The 17,612-nt window shown below is 41.4% G+C and overlaps 1 long non-coding RNA gene and 1 other non-coding gene across 6 annotated transcripts; both read right to left on the reverse strand.

Moving 5' to 3' along the window:
- Nucleotides 1-319: 319 nt before the first annotated feature.
- On the reverse strand, nucleotides 320-393 carry TRNAN-GUU. Its single transcript has one exon. It is a non-coding gene; the product is annotated as a tRNA-Asn (tRNA).
- A 1,308-nt stretch (nucleotides 394-1,701) lies between these two features.
- LOC119327050 lies at nucleotides 1,702-5,632 on the reverse strand. 5 transcript variants are annotated; one of them, XR_005158376.1, is made up of 3 exons: nucleotides 5,153-5,632; nucleotides 4,985-4,996; nucleotides 1,702-4,899 (listed from the first exon to the last, which is right to left on the reverse strand). It is a non-coding gene; the product is annotated as an uncharacterized LOC119327050 (long non-coding RNA). The 5 variants fall into 5 exon arrangements; XR_005158375.1 differs by lacking the exon at nucleotides 5,153-5,632 and having other exon boundaries at nucleotides 1,702-4,614; nucleotides 4,794-4,899; nucleotides 4,985-5,142; XR_005158377.1 differs by lacking the exon at nucleotides 5,153-5,632 and having other exon boundaries at nucleotides 1,702-3,891; nucleotides 3,998-4,899; nucleotides 4,985-5,142.
- Nucleotides 5,633-17,612: the final 11,980 nt, after the last annotated feature.

Here is a 17,612-nt window from a genome sequence, read left to right on the forward strand (position 1 = left end):
AACATAGAATAAGCTAGAAGGAGGTGTTTTTAAGTCAATGTCGGATTGGAAAAGCAACATAGAAAAAATAAGAAGAAACTTAAAAAAAGCGGTAGAAGAAGGGCAACATATTAGAAAAAGAAAATATAATAAAATTACCGCTAGAGGTTTTTTTTTATATTCAAAGTCGTGCGGGAAAAGCAACATAGAATAAGCTAGAAGGAGGTGTTTTTAAGTCAATGTCGGATTGGAAAAGCAACATAGAAAAAATAAGAAGAAATTTAAAAAAAGCGGTAGAAGAAGGGCAACATATTAGAAAAAGAAAATGTAATAAAATTACCGCTAGAAGGAGGGCTTGAACCTCCGACCTTGTGGTTAACAGCCACACGCTCTAGCCAACTGAGCTATTCCAGCTATATGTTTATTTTCATAACAAAAGGTATATATTCAGTAGCTTTGTCCAACCCTGGGCTAAATGGTAAGTCGTAAACCGGAATTACCACTTCTTGTAATATGATTTTGGCATCGTATTTCATTTCAATAAAATAAAATATGCCGACCTGAGCAAACAACAATGGTACTCATCCAAAAAAACGAACATGTAGCGGCCGAGAAAAGGCTTGCATCCTCCTTATTATATTATACTAGTGGACCCGTTGTACCAAATGGCGCAGAGGCACGCTAAACCCATGCTCGCAACGAAAAGAAAAATATGGTTTAATTCCTTTTTATAGAAAATACGGTGGATTGTTGACCCGTTGCGCCAAAAGGGGTATTTATCGATCTATTTATCCCCTCAAAATTCTTCTAAAAAAATATCCCCTCTTCTTCCTCGACAGCTCCATTCGGTGAGAGGAGAGGCTCTTCGGTCAGAGACGAACTCCTAGAGTTCTTGTGGCTCCAAAGCTGGTAATATTTCTGCCCCCCTTTCTTATTACCTTGAACTGCTCTGATGCATGGATCTGGCCCGCATTCATCTGGATTTGACATCTTCCCTCATTTTCATGCTCTTTTTACTCCTATGATGCCTTTTTTTAGGCATGACACATCTTATTTTGTGTCTTTTTCCACATAGGGATCTACTTATACCAATGGAAACAAATCCCTGCAACTATTGTAATAGTTTTGTTGTCTATGTAGATTACGGTTGCGATTGGATCTCGGATTTTTTTTATGGACATCTTTTCTGGCAGATTTACACCACGTTACATTAGCATACCTTGATTTGTCTGCGCTGATTGAAATTCTTTGTTGTTTTTGGTTTCCAGCCCGGCTGAGCATGAGGAGAGCTCACATCAATGATCCTGTGAAAATTAGCTCTCATGAAAGTGGACAGTACCTCTGATGAAGCCTTGCACTTGCCAAATGGCGCGAAAGACGAACTTGAACCAATAACTAAAAGAGGTTATTTCACTTTTTTTTAGTTTTTTTTTTGCAGGGAGCTTTTTTTAGTATATGATGTTGATATATACTTGTTTGTGAAGTGTTATGGAGCACGAAAGCCCTATTTAAACCAAGAATTAACTAAGGAGCATATGGTGTTGATCTTGGTTGGCATAAAATGTTAGCCTTTGTACATGACATTGAATGAGAAATACAATATCTTTGTTGGTGCTGTAAACAAACGTGTGATAGACAAATTAAGCATCAATGCAAAGATATAATGTTAGTGTAGTGATCATTAAACAAAGGTCCACAAGCAGCAAATATAAACATAATTTATGGCCCATAAGTGAAGCATTATTGAATACTCCATTCAAGAGAAATGGATCACACACATTATGATTCTCTCAACAAAACAATAGGCTATAATCAGAAAGAATGAACTTGTTGCATCAACATAGAATTCAAAATTAGTCAAACAGTGCATTTCTTCATGGCATGCAAAACAAAGTTCATCCTCGGTAAAAGAAAGCGCATAAAACAATCATGTTTCCATTGACTAATAATGCAATCGCTTCGGTGTTATCGGTTTTCATCAAACATTCTCCTGTCTTCCATCCAATATCCCTACTATTGCAGAAAGTGTCAGTAACCTGCAGAAAAATACGATCTCTTTAACAATAAAAAAGAAGTGGCAAGGTCAACTTTGCATTATATACATGCAAATATAAGTAAACCATTCAAGTGATAATAAACGAAGGCCCTGAAATAGAGTAAATAGCGTAGCGACAATGTCAGTTACCAAAGAAAAAAGGTAAAAGTCAAAATGAAAAGCTGACAAAGTAAAGGTATGGTTTTAATCTACTCCCTCGCCTAATATAAGACCTTTTGGCGATTTCACTATTGACTACATTCATACTATAATGAGTGAATATAGTCATATACACACTAAAATGTGTCTAGATATATACGAATCAAGAAAAAGCTAAAAGATCTTATATTAGGGAACGAAGGGAGTAGTATGCGGCACCAACACAGATGTGGACCAATTGGACAGGGAGGTAGTTTAATTATTATAAATGCTAATGCGTAGTGCTAGTAACTCTCTCTATACTTGGCGGACATGTATCTAGCACGCCGGGTTTTGCACGATCTGTTATTTCATTTTCATATGTTTCAATACTAATCAGAGAAAATAAAAGTTCCTCCGTGCTACTCTGTTTGACTCACAAAATAGACTGGCAAAGATACTACTCAAGGTTTTTCTTTTTTTCGAGAAATAACCACTCAGCTTTTGACTCGGCAAAATCAAATGTGGAACTCTTTTGACATTAGCATCGTTGGTACCTTAGCTGAGGGTCTTGTGATGTTGCCATGTTTTGTTTTAAGCTGAATCTTTCGGCTTCAAAGTAATTAGTTAATGCTCAAATAGTCAGTGTTAATCAAAGGTGTAAACAGACTGTAAAGCAAACAAGTAGTTGCAGTGATCTTCTTCATCACTTATGTAGATCGGGTTGCTGATGCCTTTCCCTATCATACTGTAACCTGTACTAAAGGTCTGGAAATGGTGTGCACACAGGAAACTATATTGTGCCCGAAACTACATTTTCCAGAATTTGCATACAGGTTCCATTACTCTGTTGGGAAGCATAAACCATTGATCTATACAGTAAATTGCTTTTTCTTGAATTTGCATACAAGCTTGGGTTTGTAGTAACCAAACAATACTCAGTGGCATACAAAACTAAAAGGTACTTCCTCTGTCCCAAATTGGAGGTAGTATGTTGCTTGGTGGGCAATGGCATGTATGTAAACAGAGATAGAAAACAGAAATGGAAATAGAATTGAAAGAGTAAGTGACCAGATTGCGAACCTAAACAGAAAGAATATACAAAGGGCATGCATCAAAATATATTTAAGTTAATAAATGGCAACACATATATATTAAACAACCTAAACGGAAAGAATGTACAAAGAACAAGCATGAAAATATATTTAAGTTAATGAATGGCATCACATTATATATTAACCAAAATACACGAGTCGTCCTAAAGCCAATATAAAAAACCAACTAATAAACCTGAAAGTAGGAATCGGCAATGCATTAATATCAAAATCTAATTGTTCGGCAATGAAGCAAGTAGCTTGAGTGACTCTAAGTGCGCTTTGTCTTTCCCTTTGCAAGTGTGATACGTACTAAGCTATGTTTAAATATTTACCAAAAAAGTATGGCGACGATGAAGCTGATACAAAAAAGGCCAGCAACTCCTAGTGCAAATCACAACTGCAAAATGTTCAAACCAACTATTTGCTCAGATGTTGCAACCATCCTGCACAACCAGTACTTTCTACCATACCATGAAACACCTATATCCCGAACAACGTAAGCCATTACCCTAATATGTAAGGCTACTATTACAGGAAGGAACTTTACCTAGCACTTGGCTGGGCAGATGGCTACATAGCTATTTCATCCTTCTAAGTAGTTATGCATGGTCCTTGCAGAATAATGCCTAAAAAATAACTTCCCTGAACAATAGGGAACACAACACATACAGTAGCCTCAAAGCACTGTAGATCTCTCTAAAATAAACCATGCTCATAGTAAGTAAATAGAGGAGCACAAAAGGCATACATGCAGCAGAGCCAGATCGTCAAGTGTCTTCCTTTTCTGAATATCCAAGAGAAAACACTGTCAGTTTTTTTTTCACAAACTCCCATGTGCCTTTGGAACAGCAAAACAACCCTAAAGAGCATAATCATATTCTTTCATGGAAGAAATTTTTAGGAAACTAACAAATCTACTCTTTTAACCACTTCCTACCTAGAGTCTTAAGAGACTGCAGATAGCAAGTAGATCAAAACAAAATCAAACTGAAATCGGACCATAGAACATCGAGTTCGCGCCGACGGCCAAAGTCCTGGCCGCCACCCCATACACCATGCCCACATACGTTTTTATAGTCAGTCCACTAATGCGAGCACGCCGATTAAACACAGAAAATGTATAGTGGCGAGTAGGCCATTCTGTGAAGAAAATGACTGATGGAGGCCATTGAAAATTCAGTAGTAAGCAGGAAACATCAAACCGTGAGCCTTGCCAGTCGCCGCAGCTTACCAGCTTTCCACCAGCGACCTCCTCTGACTACCCACCCGCACACAGAGCAGCGCAGCCTCCGGCTCCATCCCATAGAGGCATGAGTCAAGCTTTCACATTTTCACAAAGAAGTTTCTATCCGGCATTGGATCGACCTACAACCAAACCACTCAACTAAGTTACAAACAAAGGACAACTATATGCCAAATTACCAATCTTAGGCCAGCCGTGGAGATCAAGAACAACCTAGATTGCATATGAACATTCTAGTACCAAATCATTAGTTTTCCGAAAATTAAGCATCTATGGGTGGTGGGGAGAACAGGAGCACAACCGAGATAACAGCTGAATTGTTGTATACCAATGATGGCCGCTACCACCGCCGGCATAGGGTTCAGCTACGACTCAAAGCCCAACCATTCCAACTCATACATCATCATCTGCAAAACAACCAAGTAGAAATAATTTTGTAAACAGCTAAATCTCTTTGAGGTAGGCACTACAACAAACATGTCGCGGGAAAACCTGCAGGTTGTGCTGCTGCCACCTCCACAAGAACTTAGTAATTCATCTCAGAAGAAGGAATCACATCATGCAATGGAAAGGAGAGAATAAAATCACTAACTAACATTTGATATCAAGACATCTAACAATTTAGAAATTGAGAGAGAGGAGAAAAGGAGTCGAGCCTACCTCGGTATTGTGCAGCCTTCATCTTTCTCCACTTTCTGCCTTCCATCCCCGACGGACCCACGGTGCTCGAGGCTGGCGGGTCGAGGCGGCACTCGCAGGAGGCACCACACGATGGAGGAGGGATGTAGGCAGTCCAGCAACCTCATAGATCAGCAGGGGCCGATCCATGGCGCCGTATCAAATCAAGCGCCGCTGTCATTGCGGTTTGCCTGGAGGTCGCCGACCACCCCCAAAAATTCTCCTGCTGCCTCCAGACTCCCCTCTCCCGCAAACTCCACCCCCAAAAAATCCCTCGCTGTCTCCAGACTCCTCCTCCTCCTCCTCCTCTCCTCTCCCTGCAATCGCCGCCAACCCTCCTCTCTCTCTCCTCTCCTCCCTCCTCGTCCACGCGCCCAGCACCCAACGCCCGCGCCCTCGCCCCCCGTACCAGCCATCGCCGCGCCGTTGGGGCTCGGCCTGCGTGGGTTGCCATGGGGAAGGAGCAGATGCGGGAGGAGGGCGACTCGTTTTTTTTTGTCCAGAATTGCCAAAAAAGACCACATGTCAAAAACATTGTCAAAAAGGATCCCTCACTAGTGGCGGCAGGCGCGGCAGACGACACGTGGCATCTGCCGCCACGCCACGAGGCGGCGGGCCCTGCCGCCACAGCAGGAGGCGGCAGCGCGGGTTGTAACGGGTTATGTACAGCGCAGCAGCCGCGACGTAACGGGCGAGGCCAGGTGGGCCATGCCGTCACCGTGTGAGGCGGCCACTGTTGCCGCTGACACTTGCGGGCCGACAGGCCGTGCTGCTCGCGGGCCCAGCGTGTGGGCCACGCCGCCACTGCAGCAGGAGGCGTCCCTGTTGCTGCACGCGCGACAACGACGTAGACGGCGCTGATTCCGGTGCTGACGGCGCAGATTTTCACGGGTGCTGATTCCACGGTTCCTTGTTTTGCTTTCTGCCACAAGTTTCGATGATCTGGAATCAGATTCCCACCTAAACTTTGCAGTACTGATTGCTATGTAGACGACACTGATTAAAGCAGTGCGTGATTCTCGCTTCCGTCTATTGCTCCAGCCGAAGCGACAGCACTCAGGCGTGCTGATTTCAATGCGTGTTTTCCTCCCGCACACTCGAGAGCGTTGTTGTTTTGCGTGTGAGACACCGCGATGCTAGAATCCGATGCCGCGGTAGGTGAGTTCTGGCTCGTTCTGCTGACAATACAGTGGTCCTTGATAACCCGCAAGTATACGGGATAGTTGTAGCCTCTTTCGATAAGTAAGAGTGTCGAACCCAACGAGGAGCTAAAGGTAGAACAAATACTCTCTCAAGTCCTATCGGCCACTGATACGACTCTACGCACGCTTGACGTTTGCTTTACCTAGAACAAGTATGAAACTAGAAGTACTTTGTAGGTATGATAGGATAGGTTTGCAAGATAATAAAGAACACGTAAATATAAACTAGGGGCTGTTTAGATAAAGATGCAATAAAGTAAATAAAGCAGGTGTAGAAAAATGGTGGTAGGAGTTGTGAAAGTGTCCCTAAGCAATTGACTACGTTGCTAGACCGATAGCAAGTTTTATGTGGAAGAGGCATAAGCTAACATACTTTCTCTTCTTGGATCATATGCACTTATGATTAGAACTCTAGCAAGCGTCCGCAACTACTAAAGATTCATTAAGGTAAAACCCAACCATATCATTAAAGCATCAAGTCCACTTTATCCCATACGCAACAACCCCTTACTCGGGTTTATGTTTCTATCACTCGAGCAACCCACCATAAAAGAATCATGAACGTATTGCAACACCTACAACGGGAATCCCTCACGCTTGCGTGACATGGAGGGCGCAATAGCACAGCAACATAACCACAAGCAAATTAAACCAATCATAGCAATTCATCAATCACCGGTAGGACAACGAAAATCTACTCAGACATCATAGGATGGCAACACATCATTGGATAATAATATGAAGCATAAAGCACCATGTTCAAGTAGAGGGTACAGCGGGTTACGGGAGAGTGGACCGCTGAATATAGAAGGGGGAAGGTGATGGAGATGTTGGTGAAAATGACGGCGGTGTCGGTGAAGATCACGGTGATGATGATGGCCCCCGGCAGCATTCCGGCGCCATCGAAAGCAAGGGGGAGAGGGCTCCCCTTTTTCTTCTTCTTCCTTGACCTCCTCCCTAGATGAGAAAAGGGTTTCCCCTCTGGTCCTTGGCTCCCATGGCTTGTCTGTTTCTGCGTTCTCAGATTCTACCCCTTCATCGTTTCTTTTATATCCAGAGATCCGTAACTCCGATTGGGGTGAATATTTCGCCCAGATTTTCTCATAAAATTAGATTTCTTGCGGCAAAAGAAGAGCGTCAACCGCCTTACGGGTGGCCCACGAGATTGTCAGGCGCGCCCAGGGGGGTGGGCGCGCCCCCTGTCTCGTGGCCACCTCGGGCACTGTTTCGCGTTGATTCTTCCTCAGGAAAATCCCAAGTATTCCAAAATAATTCTCCATCCGTTTTTACCCCGTTTGGATTCCGTTTGATATTGGGTTTCTGCGAAACATAAAACATGCAACAAACAGGAACTGACATTGGGCACTGGATCAATATGTTAATCCCAAAAATAATATAAAAGGTTGCCAAAAGTATATGAAAGTTGAATAATATTGGCATGGAACAATAAAAAATTATAGATACGACGGAGACGTATCAGCATCCCCAAGCTTAATTCCTGCTCGTCCTCGAGTAGGTAAATGATAAAAAAAGATAATTTTTGATGTGGAATGCTACCTAGCATAATCTTGATCATATGTTTAATCATGGCATGAATATTAAAACACGAGTGATTCAAAGCAATAGTCTATCATTTGACATAAAAACAATAATACTTCAAGCATACTAACCAAGCAATTATGTCTTATCGAAATAACATAGCCAAAGAAAGCTCATCCCTACAAAATCATATAGTCTGGCTATGCTCCATCTTCATCACACAAAATACTTCCATCATGCACAACCCCGGTTTCAGCCAAGCAATTGGTTTATACTTTTTAACGCGCTTCAGCTCTTTCAACTCTTACGCAATACATGAGCGCAAGCCATGGACATAGCACTATGGTGGTATATGGTGGTGGTTGTGAGGACAAAAAGGGAGAAGATAGTCTCACATCAACTAGGCGTATCAACGGGCTATGGAGATGCCCGTCAATAGATATCAATGTGAGTGAGTAGGGATTGCCATGCAACGGATGCACTAAGAGCTATAAGTGTATGAAAGCTCAAACTGGAAACTAAGTGAGTGTGCATCCAACTTGCTTGCTCATGAAGACCTCGGGCGTTTGAGAAAGCCCATCATCGGAATATACAAGCCAAGTTCTATAATGAAAACTCCCACTAGTATATGAAAGTGATAACTCAAGAGACTCTCTATATGAAGAACATGGTGCTACTCTGAAGCACAAGTGTGGTAAAAGGATAGTAACATTGCCCCTTCTCTCTTTTTCTTTCATTTTTTTATTTTTTTTATTTTTTTGGTGGGCTTCTTTGGCCTCTTTTTTTTCAATTGGGCTTCTTTGGCCTTTTATATTTTTCATAAAGTCCGGAGTCTCATCCCGACTCGTCGGGGAATCATAGTCTCCTTCATCCTTTCCTCACTGGGGCAATGCTCTAATAATGATGATCATCACACTTTTATTTACTTACAACTCAATATTACAATTCGATATCTCGAACAAAGATATGACTCTATATGAATGCTTCCGGTGGTGTACCGGGATATGTAATGATCTAGCGTAGCAATGACATCAAAAAACGGACAAGCCATGAAAACATCATGCTAGCTATCTTACGATCATGCAAAGCAATATGACAATGAATGCTCAAGTCATGTATATGATGATGATGGAAGTGGCATGGCAATATATCTCGGAATGGCTATGGAAATGCCATAATAGGTAGGTATGGTGGCTGTTTTGAGGAAGGTACAATAGAGGCTAGCAAAGTGGAAGGATGAATGTGCGTATATCCATGGATTCACATTAGTCATAAAGAACTCATATACTTATTGCAAAAGTCTACTTGCCCTCGAAGCAAAGTACTACTACGCATACTCCTAGGGGGGAGGTTGGTAGGAGTTAACCATCGCGCACCCCCGACCTCCACTCATAAGGAAAGCAATCAAAGAACACCTCATGCTCCAACTTCGTTACATAACGGTTCACCATACGTGCATGCTACGGGACTTGCAAACCTCAACACAAGTATTTCTCAATTTCACAATTACTCAACTAGCACGACTCTAATATCACCACCTTTATATCGCAAAACTATTGCAAGGAATCAAACATATCATATTCAGTGATCTATAGGTTTCATGTAGGATTTTATGACTAACCATGTGAATGACCAATTCCTGTCATCTCTCTAAACTGATATAAGTGAAGCAAGAGAGTTTAATTCTTTCTACAAAAGATATGCCCACGCTCTAACAATTATAGGTGAAGCAAAAGAGCATTCTACAAATGGCGGTTTTCTATGTGAAGAGAAACAGGCAATCCAAACTTCAAATGATATAAGTGAAGCACATGAAGCATTCTATAAAGCCATACTCAAAATATTTAAGTGAGATGCAATGAGAATTCTATAAATCAACCAAGGACTATCTCATACCAGCATGGTGCATAAAATAAAAGTGAAAACTAAATGCAAAAGATGCTCTAAGACTTGCACATATCGCATGAACGAAACGAATACGAAAACATACCGATACTTGTTGAAGAAAGAGGGGATGCCTTCCGGGGCATCCACAAGCTTAGACGCTTGAGTCACCTTGAATATTTACTTGGGGTGCCTCGGGCATCCCCAAGCTTGAGCCCTTGCCTCTCTTCCTTTTTCTCATATCGAGACCTCCTCGTTTAGATACTTCATCCACACAAAACTTCAACAAAAAACTCGGTAAGATCCGTTAGTATAATAAAGCAAATCACCACTCTAAGTACTGTTGCAAACCAATTCATATTTTGTTTTTGCATTGTGTCTACTGTAATATAACTTCTCCATGGCTTAATCCACTAATATAAATTGATAGATTCATCAAAACAAGCAAACTATGCATCAAAAACAGAATCTGTCAAAAACAGAACAGTCTGTAGAAATCTGAACATCCACCATACTTATGGTACCCCAAAAATTCTACAAAATTAGGAAAAATAAACAAGTTGTATAGAAAGACGGTGCAAAAGGAATCAGAACCAATTGACGTTCCAGTTCAAAATGTAAAATCGCGCACTTCAGCCAAAGTTTCTATCCTGCACCATACAAACCAACAAGCATTGTAAACATCCTAAAGGCAAACCTTGGCACATTATTTTTATAATACAATGGAATTATATAAGGGGATAATTATTTTTGTTGAAAAGTTTCTGTAATTAAGACTCACAAAGTTTTTGTGAGCATGAACAAAGTTCAAGGAGCTCTCCCACTTCAACAATGCTTGTCTCTCTCACTTTCACTTTCCTTTTTGAAAAGTTTTTGGGTTCCCCTCTTTATTTATTTATTTATTTGTTTTTAAACTATATGAAAGCACTCAACAGAAATAAATGACTCTCTAAAACTTCCGGGTTGTCTCCCTGGCAGCGCTTTCTTTAAAGCCATTAAGCTAGGCATTTAGTGCTCAAGTAATGAATCCGCCCAGATCCCAAGGTATATCAAAGCCAATTTTAATTAACAATGATTTGTAATTTAGTAGTGAGCACAAAGCAACATATATCAAGCAATGACGAAGTCTAACTCTCTTCCTATGCATCGGCATGTCATAAAAGAACAATTCATGCACACCAAGTAAAGGCCAATGCATAGTATAAGCAGTTTCTTGCAATTCTATCATGTTGGAAACATAGAGAGGTGGAGATATAGTTCCTCTCTCATAATAATTGCAAGTACGAGCAGCAAGCACATGCATATTATATCTATCAAAATCATCATGTGTAGTAGTAAAAGGCAACCCATCAATATAATCCTTAATAAGCACAAACTTCTCCGATATAGTGTAGTCGGGAGAATTCAAAAAGATAATAGGACTATCATGCATGGGTGCAATAGCAACAATTTTATGTTTAACATAAGGAACTATAGCAAGTTCATCTTCATAAGCATAATTCATATTGGCATTTTGGCCACAAGCATAGCAAGCATCATCAAAAAGGGATATTTCAAGAGAATCAACGGGATCATAGCAATCATCCTTCGGTAAGCACGAAGGGGAATTAAACAATGTATGAATTGAAGAGTTACTCTCATTAGAAGGTGGGCACGGGTGATCAATCCGCTCTTCCTCCTTTGTTCTTCGCTCTCTTTATCATCTTTTTCATCGAATGAGCTCACAGTTTCATCAATTTCTTCTTCCATAGCTTCCTACAAAATATTAGTCTCTTCTTGGACAGTGGAGAATTTCTCAATATATAGTTTAACATAGGCATTAGAAGCATAATTATCATAACAATATTCAAGTATGGCAAAATTTTCAGATTTGTAGAGAGTAGCATCATACTTTTCAATCAAAGAAGCAATTTCATAAGCATCCTTAAAAGCAACAAATTATTCAATTTGTTGAACATCATAGTAATTATAAACACCCTTAGCATATGAAGATACGATTCCATTATCAATAAACTCACATTGGTAGGGAAGGTGTTTCTTAGGGTTTTCAGAACAACAAGTAATATCATATATTTCACATAATTCCAAGCATAGCATTGCAAACGATGAATTTGAGCCAGTAAAAGTTTTCATTTTTCAGATATACGGTGTCGCACATAACAAGCATGCTCATCTAAAGATTTGCTCTCAACTAAGCTAGTTGGGGTTTCAGCACGAGCACAAAGGGATCGAAGATGATCCAAGTAAAAAGCTTCAGTAGTGTGATAGATTTTGAGTGGTTCTTCAACCATTGGTTCAGTAGGCACAACTAAGTTTTTTTGGTATTTTGCGTTTCCTACCCATAACTAAAGATAGAAATTTAAAACAACTAAGAACATCAAATAAAAATTACTTAGTAATAAAGCAAACAAGCACACACGAGAATATTCACTCCACGCTATGACTCCCCGGCAACGGCGCCAGAAAAAGGTCTTGATAACCCGCAAGTATACAGGATAGTTTTAGCCTCTTTCGATAAGTAAGAGTGTCGAACCCAATGAGGAGCTAAAGGTAGAACAAATACTCTCTCAAGTCCTATCGGCCACTGATACGACTCTACGCACGCTTGACATTCGCTTTACCTAGAACAAGTATGAAACTACAAGTACTTTGTAGGTGTGATAGGATAGGTTTGCAAGATAATAAATAACACGTAAATATAAACTAGGGGCTGTTTAGATAAAGATGCAATAAAGTAAACAAAGCGAGTGTGGAAAAACGGTGGTAGGAGTTGTGAAAGTGTCCCTAAGCAATTGACTACGTTGCTAGACCGATAGCAAGTTTTATGTGGGAGAGGCATAAGCTAACATACTTTCTCTTCTTGGATCATGTGCACTTATGATTGGAACTCTAGCAAGCGTCTGCAACTACTAAAGATTCATTAAGTTAAAACCCAACCATAGCATTAAAGCATCAAGTCCCCTTTATCCCATACGCAACAATCCCCTTACTCGGGTTTATGCTTCTGTCACTCAAGCAACCCACCATAAAAGAATCATGAACGTATTGCAACACCCTATAGCGGGAATCTCTCACGTTTGCGCGACACGGAGGGCACAATAGGACAGCAACATAACCACAAGCAAATTAAACCAATCATAGCAATTCATCAATCACCGGTAGGACAATGAAAATCTACTCAGACATCATAGGATGGCAATACATCATTGGATAATAATATGAAGCATAAAGCACCATGTTCAAGTAGAGGGTACAGCGGGTTGCGGGAGAGTGGACCGCTAAATATAGAAGGGGGAAGGTGATGGAGATGTTGGTGAAGATGACGGCGGTGTTGGTGAAGATCGCGATGATGATGATGGCCCCCGGCGGCGTTCTGGCGCCACCGGAAGCAAGGGGGAGAGGGCCCCCCCTTCTTCTTCTTCTTCTTCTTCTTCCTTGACCTCCTCCCTAGATGGGAGAAGGGTTTCCCCTCTGGTACTTGGCTCCCATGGCTTTGGAGGGGTGAGAGCCCCTCCAAGATTGGATCTATCTCTCTGTTTCTACGTTTTCAGATTCTGCCCCTTCACCGTTTCTTTTATATCCGGAGATCCGTAACTCCGATTGGGGTGAATCTTTCGCCCAGTTTTTTGTCATAAAATTAGCTTTCTTGCGGCAAAAGAAGAGCGTCAACCGCCTTGCGGGTGGCCCACGAGAGTGCCAGGCATGCCCGGGGGGTGGGCGTGCCCCCCTGTCTCGTGGCCACCTCGACACTGTTTCGCGTTGATTCTTCCTCCGAAAAATCCCAAATATTCCAAAATAATTCTCCGTCCGTTTTTATCCCGTTTGGATTCCGTTTGATATTAGGTTTCTGCGAAACATAAAACATGCAACAAACAGGAACTGGCACTGGGCACTCGATCAATATGTTAGTCCCAAAAATAGTATAAAAGGTTGCCAAAAGTATATGAAAGTTGAATAATATTGGCATGAAATAATAAAAAATTATAGATACGACGAAGACGTATCAATCCTCTTCTTTTTAAACGCACATCCGCGGCTCCGTTCGCATACACTCTCTCTCGCATATCTCTGGTTGCCTTCTCTGCCTCTTTGCTTTCTCTAAGTGTAGAAGAATACACAGACAGAAAGAAAAACTTGGTAGCCACTTTCACTCGTGATTTTGGTCGATTTAGAGTTGGATTTCGAAGATGATGATGTTGAACAAAAGATAGATTAAGGTAAGATCTATCCATTTTTGTTGGTTTCGTTCGCATGCATGATGTTTTCGTTCTGTTTGATTAGTTCCTAAGTGTGTATTCTCTGTTGTTTTAGGCATAATTTTAGCACTTAGAGGAGTCATTTGGAGTCATTTAGAGCTTGAGGAGTAGGATTTGCGTAGCGAAAGTGAACTACGAAGTTGAAGATCAAGGTATGAGCTTTGCAATACATGGAATTTTTTGTGCATGTACGATGGTAATTAGTTAGTCTTTTAGCTCGTCATTAGCTATGCGATGTTAGTGCTTAGTGGTTAGAAATAATTTTAGACGATAGATACGACATATATAATATATTTTTAGAAGAGTAGGTTGAAGATGTTGTATCTATGTTAGGTGCGTCCATTAGTATTGACATGCGAGAAATCTTAATACGGTAATTAAGAAAAAACTTGTACTGTAATTGTTTATTGCATGTGGTATGTTATTTCATGTGGTATGTTTATTAATAAGTCTATAGTTTGGAAGTCGTAGGTCTACTTTGTTATGTCGCAATAATCTAAATTTTATATATTAAGATTATGTGCTAATGTACTTGATGATGTATGTAATTAGATAAAATAATTCATCTTAGTAGCAAACAAGGAGGAGATGACGTGATTGAAGAAATTGTGTTTCCATCTTTGTTGTCCCTTTTGAGGGGATAGTCACATACATGCAAGTGCTATTTTCATACTTTTCATAGCAGAAAGAAAAATCCATGTGTAATATTGATGTTCATGTGATAATAGGTTGAGACCGTTCATATAGTATTGGTGACCGAAATTTATTCGAGCTATTTGGACTCTTAATTGCATTCGCAAGCACATCCATATTGGTGCTAAGGTATAAAATGACACCGTAATTTTGTTAATATTTTTTATATTGATGTACTGTTGTGAATAATGTGCATGCCGCTGCAAATATTATTATTTGTAAATAAATAATTGCTATCGTATGATATGAAAAAATTATATAAAGCCGGAAGAAATTAAATGTTTTACTCATATGATATTAAAATGTTATTATTGTACTATTATGTTTAGTGGTTGTTTGGATAGTGAGTAATTACCATCGGTTTTGTCATAACCTGTTGTGAGAAAATTAGTTTTTACTAATAGTCGTTTTTACTCTCGTAGACGAGTTTGAGAAAAAATAGATCTTTAAATACACGTTAACCAAACAACGCCTTAAAGTCTAAGCAAATGATTCTAGAAACAAACCGAATATTTGTAACGAAAATACGGTTATTATTTTAGTCGTATGATATGTAAATGTTGTCATCGTTACTAAATGTTCAGTTACTAATTATTTGAAATGTAAACATGTATGGTGGTTAGGTACTATGGAAAATTTAGTAGTATACTATGGGAACGTCTTACGCGACGGTCCTTTCGGGGTGAATGTGTCCTTGTGCGAGTCGACTATAGTTGTAGTGAGAGACATGGTCAACGTGGGTTACGCAGCAGTTAGAAGGTGCATCCAAGCGGTGTTTAGCCCAGGGATGAAAAAAATGACAATGGAGGCCTTTGTCGTTGACGGAGGAAATGATGGGACAATTGCCCGTTGGGGTTTGCGGCCTGTCACAGGTGATCGGTCGTGGGGGCCGTACATGAGGTTTGCAAGCAATCCCAATAACTCAATGTATGGTCAGCCGATGGTGTATGTGGAGTTCATTTCAGTCACTGATGTTACCGGATGAAGTAGCAGGGGTGGTGAGGTCGAGTTGGCCATCACATCAGCCCCTAGCGTCGGCCCATCGGAACCGATGGGCGGCCAGCCTGTGTATGACACAGGATATTGGTCTGCGGCCGTTGACATGAGCGAACACGTGGAGGGATTGCCGGAGCGCTAGATGATGATGATCATTCTTCTGCGTCTTCGGAGTCAAGCGAAGAAAAGACGTTCCTCCTCAGAGGGCGGTCGCAGCGGCATTGCAACCAGGGTTTTTACAGGATATGAGCATCACCAACGAATTTCACTCTGCTTCTGGCCTAGGAGCGGGGAGCCTGGAGGTTGGGCAAGTTTTCCCAGACAAAAAGTCTTCTTACGAGGCAATGGGTAGCTATGCAATCGGCATCCACCGCCAGCATAGAGTGAAGCAGTCTGATAAAAAAGAGTTGAGGGTCATATGCATCCACACCGCGAAAGGTTGCCGCAGAAGAGTTCTCGCTAGACTGAAGCCTGGGGTATGTCAGTCATGGCATATCAAAAAATAGTGGAGCATACCTGTGAGCAAACTAGGACTCTTTCAAATCACTGCAATGTGACAGCAAAATATGTGGCACAGACGATGGAAACGATTGTGCAGGGAAGTCTCAACATTAGTGTTAGGGCTCTACAAAAAGATGCAGAGGATCAAATTGGCTTCCCTATTAGCTACAGCAAGGCTAGGCGTGCGAAGAAAAATATATTGAAGAACTTGTATGGTACCTATGAGGAGGCCTATTCTTATGCCCCTAGAATGCTTCATCAGATAGCAAGCGCTAATAAGGGACTCAAGTTTGGCGGAGAGAACGTCCAAACCCAATGAACCCGGGTGAGCTAATCCTGGATCGCTTATTCTGGGCATTCGCCCAGACTATACAAGCCTTCAGGCACTGTCTCCCGGTATTATCAGTTGATGGTACCTTTCTCACTGGAAAGTACAAGGGCACACTATTGGTGGTGATTGCAGTGGATGCAAATAATCAGCTTCTTCCTATTGCATATGCATTGGTCGAGAGCGAGAACAAAGATAGCTGGTTGTGGTTCCTGAGCTGCGTGAAGATGGGTGTCGTGAAAGAGCGTGAAGGTGTTTGCATCATCTCTGATCGCAACACTGGATTATTAAGCGCTCTTGACATAATTAAGGCGTCGGAAGAAGAGTGGGGCTGGCCCGATCTAGAGGAAGGTGGTGCATGAGGCATTTGGCAGCAAACTTTTACTCCAAATTCAAAAACAAGGATTGGTTCAAGTTATTCAAGAGGATGTGCATGCAAAAATTTGAAGCCAAAATGAAAACGATCTGGGCAGGTATCAATGGTGAGATCGACCGCGCGGCCTTGCCGTAGAGAGAAGACCGGAGGGGTCGTAGGACGCCCATAAATTTGAGCCAGTGGATCGGCGAGAATTGCCCTCATTTGGATAAGTGGGCGCAGGCTCACGACACCGGGGCTCGGTATGGAATAATGACCAGCAACATGTCAGAGGTGTACAATGGTTTTCTTAAAGGGGTGCGAGCACTGCCTATCACAACCCTAATTGAAGAAACTTGGAACCGGACCCTGTCATACTTTGCAGACAGGGTCATCGTCGCCAAAGCACAAGTTGAATTGAACAAGCCATGGTCCGAGAAGATGCAAAGACATCTGGACGAGAAAGCAAAGAAGTCCCAAAGTCATGGCTGCAGGAAAGTGGACGCACTTAGGAATAAGTGGGAGGTCAATGTGCGAGCCAAGTACGTTAAGGGTCACCACAGAGGATCAAAATATTAAGTTGTCACCCTCGGCTCAACCTCCTGTGAGTGCACTTGTAACAAGCCCAAGCTTGAGGGCTACCCTTGTAGTCATGTGCTCCGGGCGGCTGCTGATCAAAAAACCAGCG

Source organism: Triticum dicoccoides, chromosome 1B (genome assembly GCF_002162155.2).
Source record: "Triticum dicoccoides isolate Atlit2015 ecotype Zavitan chromosome 1B, WEW_v2.0, whole genome shotgun sequence".
Classification (NCBI taxonomy): domain Eukaryota; kingdom Viridiplantae; phylum Streptophyta; class Magnoliopsida; order Poales; family Poaceae; genus Triticum; species Triticum dicoccoides.